Source organism: Podarcis melisellensis (assembly GCF_964234715.1).
Source record: "Podarcis melisellensis genome assembly, chromosome: 11".
In the NCBI taxonomy this organism is placed as follows: domain Eukaryota; kingdom Metazoa; phylum Chordata; class Lepidosauria; order Squamata; family Lacertidae; genus Podarcis; species Podarcis melisellensis.
The window spans coordinates 45,075,342-45,087,558 of NC_138543.1; the positions used below are offsets into that span (position 1 = coordinate 45,075,342).

Here is a 12,217-nt window from a genome sequence, read left to right on the forward strand (position 1 = left end):
CTGACAGGAAGAGCTGCTCAGCCATGGAACAGACTTTAAAATGGAGGTTGGATGGCCCTCTTCCATGGATGGTTTAGCTGAGATTCCTGCATTGCAGGGGGTTGGACTAGATTACCCTTGGGATCCCTTACAACTCTAAAATTCTATGATTTTAAATTTCTGCTGGCGTTCTCTCACCAAAGAATACTTGCCCTAAACTTGGATCTTGGCATCTAGGAATTCTCATTTTTGTGCCTATTATTTTCTTTACACCAGCAACACCCATGTTAGGGAAGTTTAACCCGGGGTAGGCAAACTAAGGCCTGGGGGCCGGATCCGGCCCAATCACCTTCTCAATCCAGCCCACAGACAGTCCAGGAATCAGCCTGTTTTTACATGAGTAGAATGTGTCCTTTTATTTAAAATGCATCTCTGGGTTATTTGTGGGGCCTGCCTGGGGTTTTTACATGAGTAGAATGTGAGCTTTTATTTAAAATGCATCTCTGGGTTATTTGTGGGGCATAGGAATTTGTTCATTCCCCCCCCCCAAAAAAAAATAGTCTGGCCCACCACATGGTCTGAGGGACGGTGGACCGGCCCACAGCTTAAAAAGGTTGCTGACCCCTGGTTTAACCTGAAAGCTGCGGTCAATGAGTATTCTGGGAAAGCTAATCATCTCCATGCAACTATTAGGGTTGTGTTTATTATGATTATCATTAATCACACTTGTTTATGGTGCTATTGAAAAAGGCTTGAAGCAATTTAACAAAGACAAACAGGTAAATCAATTAAAAGCCCAAATGCAACATCCGTTGTATAAAACAAAATTCCTAAAATGCTCTTCGAACAACACGCTAAGAAGAGCACAATGCAGTAAGAAACACAATGGACTCTACAGGCAGGCCTCAGGGAAAGTCTACTGGTGAGAACATATTACACGAGAGCAAATAATACAATTATTTTGGAAGCGCTTGGGGTAAAATGGAATGGCTATTAGCTACGAAACATGGTTTTATGAAGAAGAATCATACCAGATGGTCGAAACAGGTTTCCTCCTTTGACAAAGTAACTTGTTGAAGAGGCAAGAGAAACAAAACTGATATAGTGCCATCTTTACTTCAGCAAGTCTGTTGGCTTTGTCCTACATGACACCTTCAAAGAAAAGCTTAGTAAATGTGGGGTTTGTGTTATACTCCCTGGAGCAACAGAAAAAAATCTATCTGGCAACTTTTCAATTGCACATTTTTTTCCAATGATCCACCCATTCCTTTGCATTGCCCTTACTTGCTTTCGCCCTCGGTTAGCTTAACAGCATTAGCATGTATTCAAATCTGTCAATGCAGCATTGTGATTTCATGCTATGTGATTCCTTATTAGTTGGAACCAGCCATACAATCAGTTCAGAAAGCACTCCCCTCACTCACTTGCTTTCTGTGATATCGCCATGCATCCAATCCATCAATCCATCCATCAGTCTACTGTATCAATAATGTAGCTCAGTCTGATTTTCTATAAAGCATCATAGTTCAATGCCATCCACTTCACTGCATGATATCTGACTGGTTAGGATCACCATAGAAAATGTTGGCATTGAATGGTGTCACATATAAAATAAAATAAAAAGGCAAATATTTCACAGTACAGAAGTCTTTCTAGGAAATGTTTCTACCCCACAAAAGCCATTTTTGACTCAGGCATCCATATATGAGAATATTCTGCACAGCTCCAAGTTGTGAATTTCATAGGTTCAGTTTGTCATGCCTACGTGAGACAAAACTACCTCTACTGAATATAACAACAACAACAACAACAACAACTTATTATTTATACCCTGCCCATCTGCCTGGGTCTCCCCAGCCATTCTGGGAGGCTTCCAACCAAATATTAAAAACAGTACAGCATCAAACATTAAAAACTTCCCTAAACTTCCATTGTAAAATAGTTGCTTATTGCCTTGAGATCTGCTGGGAGGGCATTCCACAGGGCAGGCGCCACTACCAAGAAGGCCCTCTGCCTGGTACCCTGTAACCTCACTTCTCACAGCGAGGGAACTGCCAGAAAGCCCTCGGTGCTGGACCTGAGTGGTACTGAAACTACCACTTCTATAAAGCTTTTAAAGGTACGAAACCCCTCTTCTGCTATTCTCATTATACATAATGAGGGCTCAGTGAGGAAGTAGGGATGAGGGAGAAATTTGGTCTGGAACCTACCTAAATGTCACTTCCAGAAACAACATGTAAAGCGAAACACAACTATCCTTAAAAACCCACACTTCACCTAGTTTTGCTATGTGGTTCTCCAACAGAAGGTATGAATACAAAAACTCACCAATCAAGGCAATGAGTGTGCATTAAAATACATTGGCAAAATTAACATCCCAATATGCATTATGTTGTGGGAAATGGCTTGCAGCCAAGAGTAGCAAAACTGCACACCAAAATGTGCACAAGGAATGCACACTAAAGTGCTGATGTCGGAAATGATGCGGTGAACAGAACTCAAGTCTGGAAAAACGAGAAATGGAGGCCACATTCACACAGTTCTTTGAAAGCACCATGATATCACTTTAAACAGTCAGGGCTTCCTTCAAAGGATTATGGGAAGTATGGCTTGTTAAGGGTGTTGTGAGTCGTTAGGAGACCTCTGGTTCCCCTCCCAGAGCTATAGTTCCCAGAGTGGTTTAACAATCCCTCTTCCTGAGGAACTCTGGTATCATAATGCTTTAAAGTGGTACCATAATGCTTTCAACCTATGGTGCGAATGTGGTCTGAGGGAATCTGAAATCAATAGCTTCCCCCATCCTTTATAGGAAGCAGCTCAGCAATGATAAGCACTGTTGGGGGAACACTAAGCAAGATATAGAGTACTTGGAGGATAAGTCATTCTTAATTCAATTGTTTCTTTTGTGAGCACACTTCTTTCCCAGGACGCCTCCAAGCTTTCACAATGCTGCTTGAGAATGGGAATGTAGCGATGGAGGAACCAGCGCAGCTGCTCCTCTCTCATAACAAATACCCCAAGGAATGAGATGTGGTTTTTAGATCTGGATAGGGGACAGCAACCACATTAAACATTTCCAAGAATGATTTGAAAGAGAGGTTTCAAGAAACTCACCAAACAAAAGGCGGCACAGAGGGGGGTCTTGGCATGGAGTCCCAGCAGTCAGTGAGAGTTTCCTTGAGCGTTAAGAGGTTAACATTAGTGACTATCTGTGTATGTGTTGAGAAAGCAACTGGCTTTGTAGTTCACATGCCCCCCCTGTCTTCCCTCGAGTCTTCAGGGAATGCACGAGGGTTGTGTGTGATGGTGCCCCTAACATAAACACTGACCACAACCCCAGAAACTGCACATCCAAGTAGTCCTGTGAAAAAGGGTTCCCAGCCACAAACATAGACACATATACAGTGGTACCTCGGGTTACATACGCTTCAGGTTACATACGCTTCAGGTTACAGACTCCGCTAACCCAGAAATAGTGCTTCAGGTTAAGAACTTTGCTTCAGGATGAGAACAGCAATCGTGCTCCGGCAGCGTGGCGGCAGCAGGAGGCCCCATTAGCTAAAGTGGTGCTTCAGGTTAAGAACAGTTTCAGGTTAAGAACTGACCTCCGGAACGAATTAAGTACTTAACCCGTGGTACCACTGTATAGGCATATAAACCACCTTTCACACTTCCTCTGAATATGCAGGTACTGAGTGTGTGTCCAGCCAGTGCGTTGGCACAGGGGGTGTCCCTAAAAGGTTCATGCATTGAACGCACTGTCTCCATACCCCTATAGTTTCATGCCAGTTTATTAGAGTTTCAGTAACAGTGCAGGATGTGAATGTGTCTTAAAAAAGCAGCTGGTTAAGGCTTTGGGCACCTCATCTGTTGGAACGCTGGCTCAGAATCTTGTACTGCATCCTGAAGCAGAAGCGAACAGAGAAATAGCACTTAATTAAAAAGACAGCCAAGTCAGGTTACCACAAATTCATACTTCAAACCGAGTAATTATAAACTATTGGGACAACCCTAACCATGTGGGGATATTGTGCGGGAGCTGGAACCAGCAGTCTCTCAAGACGATAGTCCAGCTCTATTAAACAAAAAGAAAAAAAACCCTCAAGTCTACAGAATGGAATCATTTCTTGTGCCTAATTCAGGAGTAATTGCAGGAGTCAAGTACTTTTGTATAAAACATTTTCTCCAATATTGCCAACAGAATTCTTGCAGGCCCAGACCACACATTCTCCCCTCCTCAGGTGAGCTACCAAATAAATAAGACCATGGAAGAGAGCTGGGTGCCAGGGACTGGCATGGGCTGATTTAAATCCACCAGGAGTGGACCTGAGGAAAGCCTGATTGTTTCCCCAGGCCCACCCCCAGAAAGCCAAGACCTCCACACCAGCCTGCCATTGGCCAATTCTGTAGGCTGACATGGGGCAGGTTTTCATGGCAAGGAACAGTCCCTGACATGCAGCCCTGCACCATTGGCAGGGGGCAAGCTCTGGCTGTTCCGCAATGCCGTGGTACTCCTAAAAGGGGGTAAGCAGACTTCCTTGTAAGGTTCCCTGATTGTGCATTTATATTTAATACTAGGGACTGCTTTCCCCACTTGCTCCTCTCACCAATGCCACCTACCAGCCAGCCCCTTTGCCAACCCCCCTTCCCCCACACCTGACCAACCCTTACTCTCTTTATGCCTCACCCACTCCCTTGTCTATCCCCCTCACAACTCACCCAAACCTCTCCCCCCCATAGCTCAATCCCAATCCCTCCTCCTCACAGCTCGCCCCACCCCTCCCAGTCACAGATCACTCCAAGCCCCTCCCTCTCTCTAACAGCTCACCTCACCCTCTTTGAAAGGAGGGTACGGGGTAAGTGGTTTGGCACTCTGCTCTCTGAAGTACCTCCCACCCTCTGCTATGCAACTCATCGTGGCTGTCTGTTTGCTTGCGCATCTGCCTGCTAGCCTGTTATCATGCTGGAGGTTCTGTGGCCACCTATTGGTGACCTCACAAGCTGCAGCGTGATGACAGCCTTACTGCTTTATTATATAGTAAGAAATAGTATGGGATATAGATAGGGATAATAATGCTGTGGGCTTGATATCAAGAGGTCCTTCTATTTCCTTCTGCAGGTCTGTGTCTTGTTCTTCCTCTCATTTACTCCTCTTCCCTGAATTTGCAGTGCAGCAGGTATAACATTTCTTCTGTTTATTTCTGCTGTTTACAGTGGCTGTAGCTCCTGGCATTATCCAATCACTTAAGCAATTATACATGGTGAATCACAGGTATGAGTCAGCAAATTCTGGCACTGTACTGCAGGGCAACACCGGACCAAAGTCTAGCTAGAGTGACATTCATTTCTTGCCTCTTGAATATACAGCGCTTGAGCCTTGCATGACCTTGAAAGTTTAAATTCCAGAGAGCCACTTTGCAGAAGGGTAAGTTCTGTTTCTCAAATACCAATGTGCAGATTGGTTTGAGTTATGGTTGCTTTGGAACCGTTCTTTCCCATACAACATAAAAGAAAAACTGCATTGTTTTCTGCTGTTACTCTCAGTAGGGACCTTCTTTAAAAAGCGAAGGAGCTCAGTCAAATACATGAAACTTCAGATGGAAGAAAGCATAGACACAGAGAAGCCACAGCTGTACACAAATTATTTTTTGTAAACTTTGGGTTTTGGTTCATTATCTTAGCATTATTTTCTTCTACCAGCTCAGAAGACAGTCTAAGGTCTGTTTTCCAGGATAACTCCATGGGGGAAAGAAGCAAAAACATCATAAATAGGAACAGAGAAAGCTGCCTTGTGCTGAGTCAGACCATTAATCCATCTAGCTCAGTGTTGTCTACAATGACTGGCAGAGGACCTCCAAGATTCCAGACTGGGTACATTCCTAGCTCTGGAGATGCTGGGGGTTAAACATGAGACCTTCTGCCTGCAAAGCAGGTCTCTGCCACTGAGTTATGGCCACACACACACACACACACACACACACTGTGATATACTAGATCCCTGGCATGAAAGGGGCATCACATGACTGCTGGGGAGTGGTGCCAAGATTCCTAGGCCCAGCATCAAGCATGCTGCCTGACCCCTGTTCCAGAAGTCCATGCGTTGGTGTGGTCATGTTCATGAAGAGGCCTATATGTGGCAGCTTGACTGATGCCAGAGATGGGACCAGGAACATAACTGCAATTGTGTGGTGTCCCCTTCATGGAGGTAACATATAAAGGGGACACTGAACAGCCTTTATGTAAATCTTCAGATCTCCACCACTGCCCTAATGCAAGGATTCAACAATGCTGTTATACCCCTGGATGATACCCCAGTTATATTATATTTAAACTGGTGGTCAGTGGTAGAGCATCTGCTTTGCATGCGGAAGGTTCATGGTTCAATCCCCAGTATCTGAAGGTTGGGCTGGAAGAAACTCCTTTCTGGGATCCTGAAGAAAGTCTGCCAGTCAGTGTAGACAACAGCGGGGGGGGGGGGGAACAGTCATGGAACCAAAAGATTAACAAAACAAAACAAAAGAATTGCCGTGAAAATCCCTGAAATGAGAGGTAATCGACTATAGAATTAAATTAAATAACAAAAATCAGAAAAATTAAGGGAAAATTAATCTAGAATTAAACAAAGACTTAACGAGATGCCGGCTACAAAACTCATTTCACTGAACTAATCAGTTTCCTCAGAAGGAAATAAAGAATTTTATAAACCTTAAATGATTTTAAGTGATATCAAACGAACTCAAGAGCAGGGCTGAAACGCTTCCTTGAGTTTACAAAAAAGGTATAAAACCCTCAATGACAAGTTTTAAACATAGCCCTATTCAAGAGAACTTTGTAAACCTTAAATGATTTAAAATGATTTCTAGCAAGCTAAAGAGCAGGGATGAAACGCTTCCCTGAGTTTAAAAAAGGTTTTAAGAAAAATTTACAAAGGAATAAGAGATAAGCTGTTTAGGTTTCAAACAAACTCGAAAACAGGACAGAAACTCAAAAAGAGGGCTGAAGAGCTCCTGACTGCTGATGTTGAAGACTGCTCTTTTGTTTTGTTTTGTTAGTCAGTGTAGACAAAGCAGAGTGAGATGAACCAATGTCATGACAATATCGTATAAGGCAGCTTCCCATGTTCCTGTGTTCCTTCTAAAGAGAGATCATAGTATCATAGAACTATAGAGTTGGATCTTCCAGTCCAACCCCCTGCAATGCGGGAATATGTAGCTGTCTCATTGAACCTGCAACCTTGGCATTATCAGCACCACGTTCTAACCAACTGAGCTATCCAGGCTGATCTCAAGATGATTGCACATAGAAGCATTGATGATCCTATTGATAACAGCAACCTTATTAATGTAGTCACAGTATCCAAAATACATCAGACACAGTCTATACTTTTAAGACATTGGACTACTTGATCTCTAATGGCATGCTTCAGAGATGATCTTGAGATGTTATCTGCAAGCCCCAACAGGATGTCTACAGTATTTTAACAGAATATTGCAAAATGCTTAATTTTCTCCCCCTGGCAAAACAGAAAAGATGCAATTTGGCAACTATGTCAAGCAAAAGTTTTGCAACAACAAAAAAACCAGAGGGTAATTTATCATGTAGATAGATACCTACTACTCTAATGCTCAAAGCATTTGTGTTGGCTGAAACTCTACCCCATGAAATGCTTTTATGCCACTAAAATTATCCACAGATGTGCTTATTTTAATTCTCCCCCAGCTTCAAAAAATAAAACCCGGGCAAGCAGATTGCAGCAATCAAATAGTATTAAAAAGCAACATATCCACCCACCTGCCCATGCATCCCCCATGATCCAGAAAAGGAGAAGAAGAAGCCTTTCTGTGAATTTCCTTTCTCAGCCAGGAATCATCATGCATGCTTGCGAACTAGGTGTGCCTGGTATTCAGGTACAAAACACCTCGTTTGTGGATGAGAGTCTGCACTTCCATCTGCAGTTGCTTTGTGGATGACGAATGCATATTAGCAAATGTTTTACGTGTCAAGGCCCCCAAGCCACCCCCAGGAGAATAATGGCGCGAGGCTGAAGGAGGAAGCCTCAGAATTGCGCCATGGCTTAAATCGTTCCTGGCCACACCCCCAAGCAACCTGATTGGCTGCCTGGCAACCTGACATGACTGGGGTCTCCCCCATCATGATGCGGGATGCTGTCCCGCCCCGACACCGAGAAGAGTGGCTAGGTGGCCGGACCGCAACCCGGCCCCACCAAGAAGTGGACCTGATTTCTCAAGCTGTGCACACACCAGTGCCTGAAATCAAATCTGGAACAGGATACAGTGGTACCTCGGGTTTCAGACGCTTCAGGTTACAGACACTTCAGGTTACGGACTCTGCTAACCCAGAAATAGTACCTCAGGTTAAGAACTTCAGGATGAGAACAGAAATAGTGTGGCAGCGGCGTAGCAGCAGTGGGAGGCCCCATTAGCTAAAGCAGTGTTTCAGGTTAAGAATAGTTTCAAGTTAAGAACGGACCTCCGGAATGAATTAAGTTCTTAACCCGAGGTACCACTGTATTTATTTTAAAAATGAGCAAGCAGCAAAGAATCAAATCAAGTCCAGAAACATATGAATGAAACTTACAATAACAAAATCAGCCTAAGCCTGACAAAAAGTCAGGAATTGATCTACAATGAACTAAAAAAGATGTTTAGATATACCTTCCCCAGAAACCCTGAGGCATTCTTGCTGGGTCTGATGGGAGAAGAAATAGCAAAGATAGACTAAAGACTATTTATGTACACCATAACTGTGGCAAGAACTTTATTGGCCCAAAGATGGAAACTGCAGGAATTACCAACAATTGAGGAGTGGCAGACGAAGATGATGGACTATGCAGAACTGGCCAAGCTGAAAGGCAGAGTCTGGAATCAAGAAGACCAAAAATTTCAGAGAGATTGGAGTAAATTTATTGGGTATATGAATAATTATTGTAAAAATGTGAAGACACTAGCGGGACTGATAGAAATTCTGCAACGAAAAAAGGAAGTTCTAGACCAAAGAGACAGAATTGATTATAAGGACATAAAGGTCAGAAGTAGAGGATACAAAGTGTGGTACAAAGACTTGAAAATAAAAAACCTGTTGAAGAGATAGAGGGAAGTCACGAGCTCAGTAGAGCAAATAATTTATTTGTTTTGTTATTGATATGTTGAAACATTGTGTTAAAAAAGAAATCAATAAAAATTATATTTAAAAAATATAAATAAATAAATTGCCGCTTTCCCACTCACTCCAAAACAGCTGCAACAGGTGTCCCCAATAATTTTGTAAAGTCAGAAACAAGAGTATAAGAATGTGATTGCAGATTCACATGATCCCCTTCCAACCAGCTAACCACTGTACCGCACTAGCTTCCATCAAGGATATGGCCCATTCTGAAGACTTCTGTTAATCTCCAAATCACTTGTGGCTGACATGTTGGCCTAAGAGACCAAGTCAGAACATAAGTTTCTTCTGCACATCCTTCATTAATCAGAAACATCAAGAAATGTTCCCTTTGTATATTCAAACAGAGTGTGTCTTCCAGTAAATTGTCAGCTGTTTCCCTGGCAGGCAGATGTTACTTGTTAGCAAGTGTCATGAGAAACTATTTCCCGTCCCCAAAAACCAACATAGACACAAGCCCATATTAGGTGATGTGTCAGCTTAGCTCAGGAGTGGGCAACCTTTCATAGATATATTACACACACAAACACACATATCTCATATATACATATTACACATATATATGTAAATGGATTAAAAATAAGTTATATTACAGAAAATGTGTTTATTGGGAGAAATATGCACTAACATGGTGATATGTTTTTGTTATGACTTTTTTATTTTTTAAAATTGCACAAACTGATGTGAAAATGCAGTGAACTGAAACAAAGATTGGGAAAAAGGAGACGCTAAAAGAAGCAAAAATTGAGAAATTCGCCCATGCCTAACCACAAGCAGAGGGACACAGGTGGCACTGTGGGTTAAACCACAGAGCCTAGGACTTGCTGATCAGAAGGTCGGCAGTTCGAATCCCCGTGATGGGGTGAGCTCCTGTTGCTCGGTCCCTGCCCCTGCCAACCTAGCAGCTCGGAAGCACGTCAAAGTGCAAGTAGATAAATAGGTGGAAGGTAAACGGCGTTTCCATGTGCTGCTCTGGTTCGCCAGAAGTGGCTTAGTCATGCTGGCCACATGACCCAGAAGCTGTACGCCGGCTCCCTCGGCCAATAAAGCAAGATGAGTGCCGCAACCCCAGAGTAGGACACGACTGGACCTAATGGTCAGGGGTCCCTTTACCTTTTTAACCACAAGCAGACTCCTCATCTTCCCTGTAGAATCCCCATTACTCAAGCGCTCCAGCATAATTCCTCGGGTGTATTTCTATGTGTTGAACCTGGGGCACTTTGAAAACTTGGCCTGGATCGAGGCATGGATCTGTCACAAACATTACATTGACCTTACAAATATTGAACTTGAAAAGGAGCTGTGATGTCTGCTTTCGTTTGCTCTCCCTGGCTCTGCACTTCCTCTCTGAAGCTTGTTAAATTTTACATGATGTGCCAAAAGGGCATTGAAACTAACCAGTCAGCATCTCTTCCTTGATAAGAGGGTTAATCCCTTTAACTTTAGTAGTTTGGCTAACACAAAATCCTTCACGTGTTTTCAATTGTTTATAACCCTGTTGACTTTCATAGACCTTAGCCAGGATATAGAGCATTTCATACTGTGTTTGGCAAGAGTTCTGTCATGGTGTGTCTCTCTGTGTTAAGTTGACTGAGGTTTCAAACACACACACACACACACACACACACACACACACACACACGTTCTTCCAAGTGATACTTCTGAAATTATTTTGGCCTGGAAAACTATGTGATTTTTAAAAAATATTATTCAACTTTACTTTTTCCTGCTTACATTCCTAATGGTGGGCTCTCTGTCAGGTTGTGGTGACTGGCAGGTGTCTAACCATGGTGACACCTAGGGACGACCTTATTAGGGAAGACTAAAGGATCATGTGCTAGACATGCTTCTGAAATTCTCCACATTGCCATTTCTCCTCATTGGACTTTGAAGTTCTAGATTACCCAGTCTAGTTTCTGAAGTGGATTGGACATTTCTTCTCCAATCACACCTCCTCCTCCTCCTCCTCCCGTTGCTTGTAGATGTTTGGCAGAGACCCAAGACTCCACACTCATCACTTTAGTCTCTCTCATATGTCTAGTTCAGCACTTGATGTAATGATTAACTTAGCCCTAGATCTATTACTAATAGTTGGGCCCAGGACTGTCTTTCTGATGAACCTGATATGACCTTGAAAAAGACTCTTACTGGAACCTCCCTCCCCCCCCCATCTTGAATCATTGTAAACACGGTACATTAGTTTACTTTCTGTGGAACATTAGACTTCCAGCAAGTTCAGACAGGCTTAGATCTTTTACTAAGCAGATATTCGTCCCACCTCCCGCATTCAGTTATATAAAGGACAGAGATTGCTCTGACTTTACCAGACACATTTGTTTGTATGTCAGTAATTTAATCCAAAGCGTTGTCTAGTTATACTGTGCTGGGTGAATTCTTAAGTACATATTGAGGTGTTCTCTTATTTATATTTCTTATTTTCAGAGCAATGGGTCCATTAAGTCTTCTTCGCCAAAGAGTCCTCATCTGGTTTCCTCAGTAATGCCACTTTTTTTCTTCAAGAAAAGAGTGCCTGAGGATAAGAGACTGCCTAAAGGATTTGAAATGCATCTCTGCTAATATCTGAAGTCTCTTCACCAGACTGACTAAAACCAGTTCTTCTCAAAGGTATTTTGATGGGTTGGATGAGATAAAAGAAACACGACCTTTGCTCTGAATCTGAACTGAGAACAAGACGAAACAGCCTAAACATATTCTTAAGAACTCATGTGTGTGGGACATTAAAAAATGAGAAGCAAATGAACAGGGGGAAGTGCCTTACATTAGTTATTTAACTCATTATTGTCTACACTGACTGACAAGCAATTCTCCAAGGTTTTAGGCAGCGTTTTTTTCTGTGCCTAACTGGAGATCCCAGAGATTGAACCCGGATATTTGGGGTGCAAAGCAGGTGGACTACCACTAAGCTGTGGCCCTTCCCCAAAATCCTGTTTATGCTTGCTGGGGTATAGATGCAAAGTACAAAAAATGAAAATGCTACACTATATATTACAACTAATCTTCTTTGGTGATCACTCGTAGCTGAGTAAGATTGTCT

At 42.8% G+C, this 12,217-nt stretch overlaps 2 long non-coding RNA genes across 2 annotated transcripts; one reads left to right on the forward strand and one right to left on the reverse strand.

The window, feature by feature from the left end:
* Positions 1-3,754: 3,754 nt before the first annotated feature.
* LOC309380383 lies at positions 3,755-4,880 on the reverse strand. The gene is made up of 2 exons (XR_014172899.1): positions 4,813-4,880; positions 3,755-3,882 (listed from the first exon to the last, which is right to left on the reverse strand). It is a non-coding gene; the product is annotated as an uncharacterized lncRNA (long non-coding RNA).
* A 147-nt stretch (positions 4,881-5,027) lies between these two features.
* LOC309380818 lies at positions 5,028-11,969 on the forward strand. The gene is made up of 3 exons (XR_014173159.1): positions 5,028-5,098; positions 5,194-5,404; positions 11,605-11,969. It is a non-coding gene; the product is annotated as an uncharacterized lncRNA (long non-coding RNA).
* The last annotated feature ends 248 nt before the right edge of the window (positions 11,970-12,217 follow it).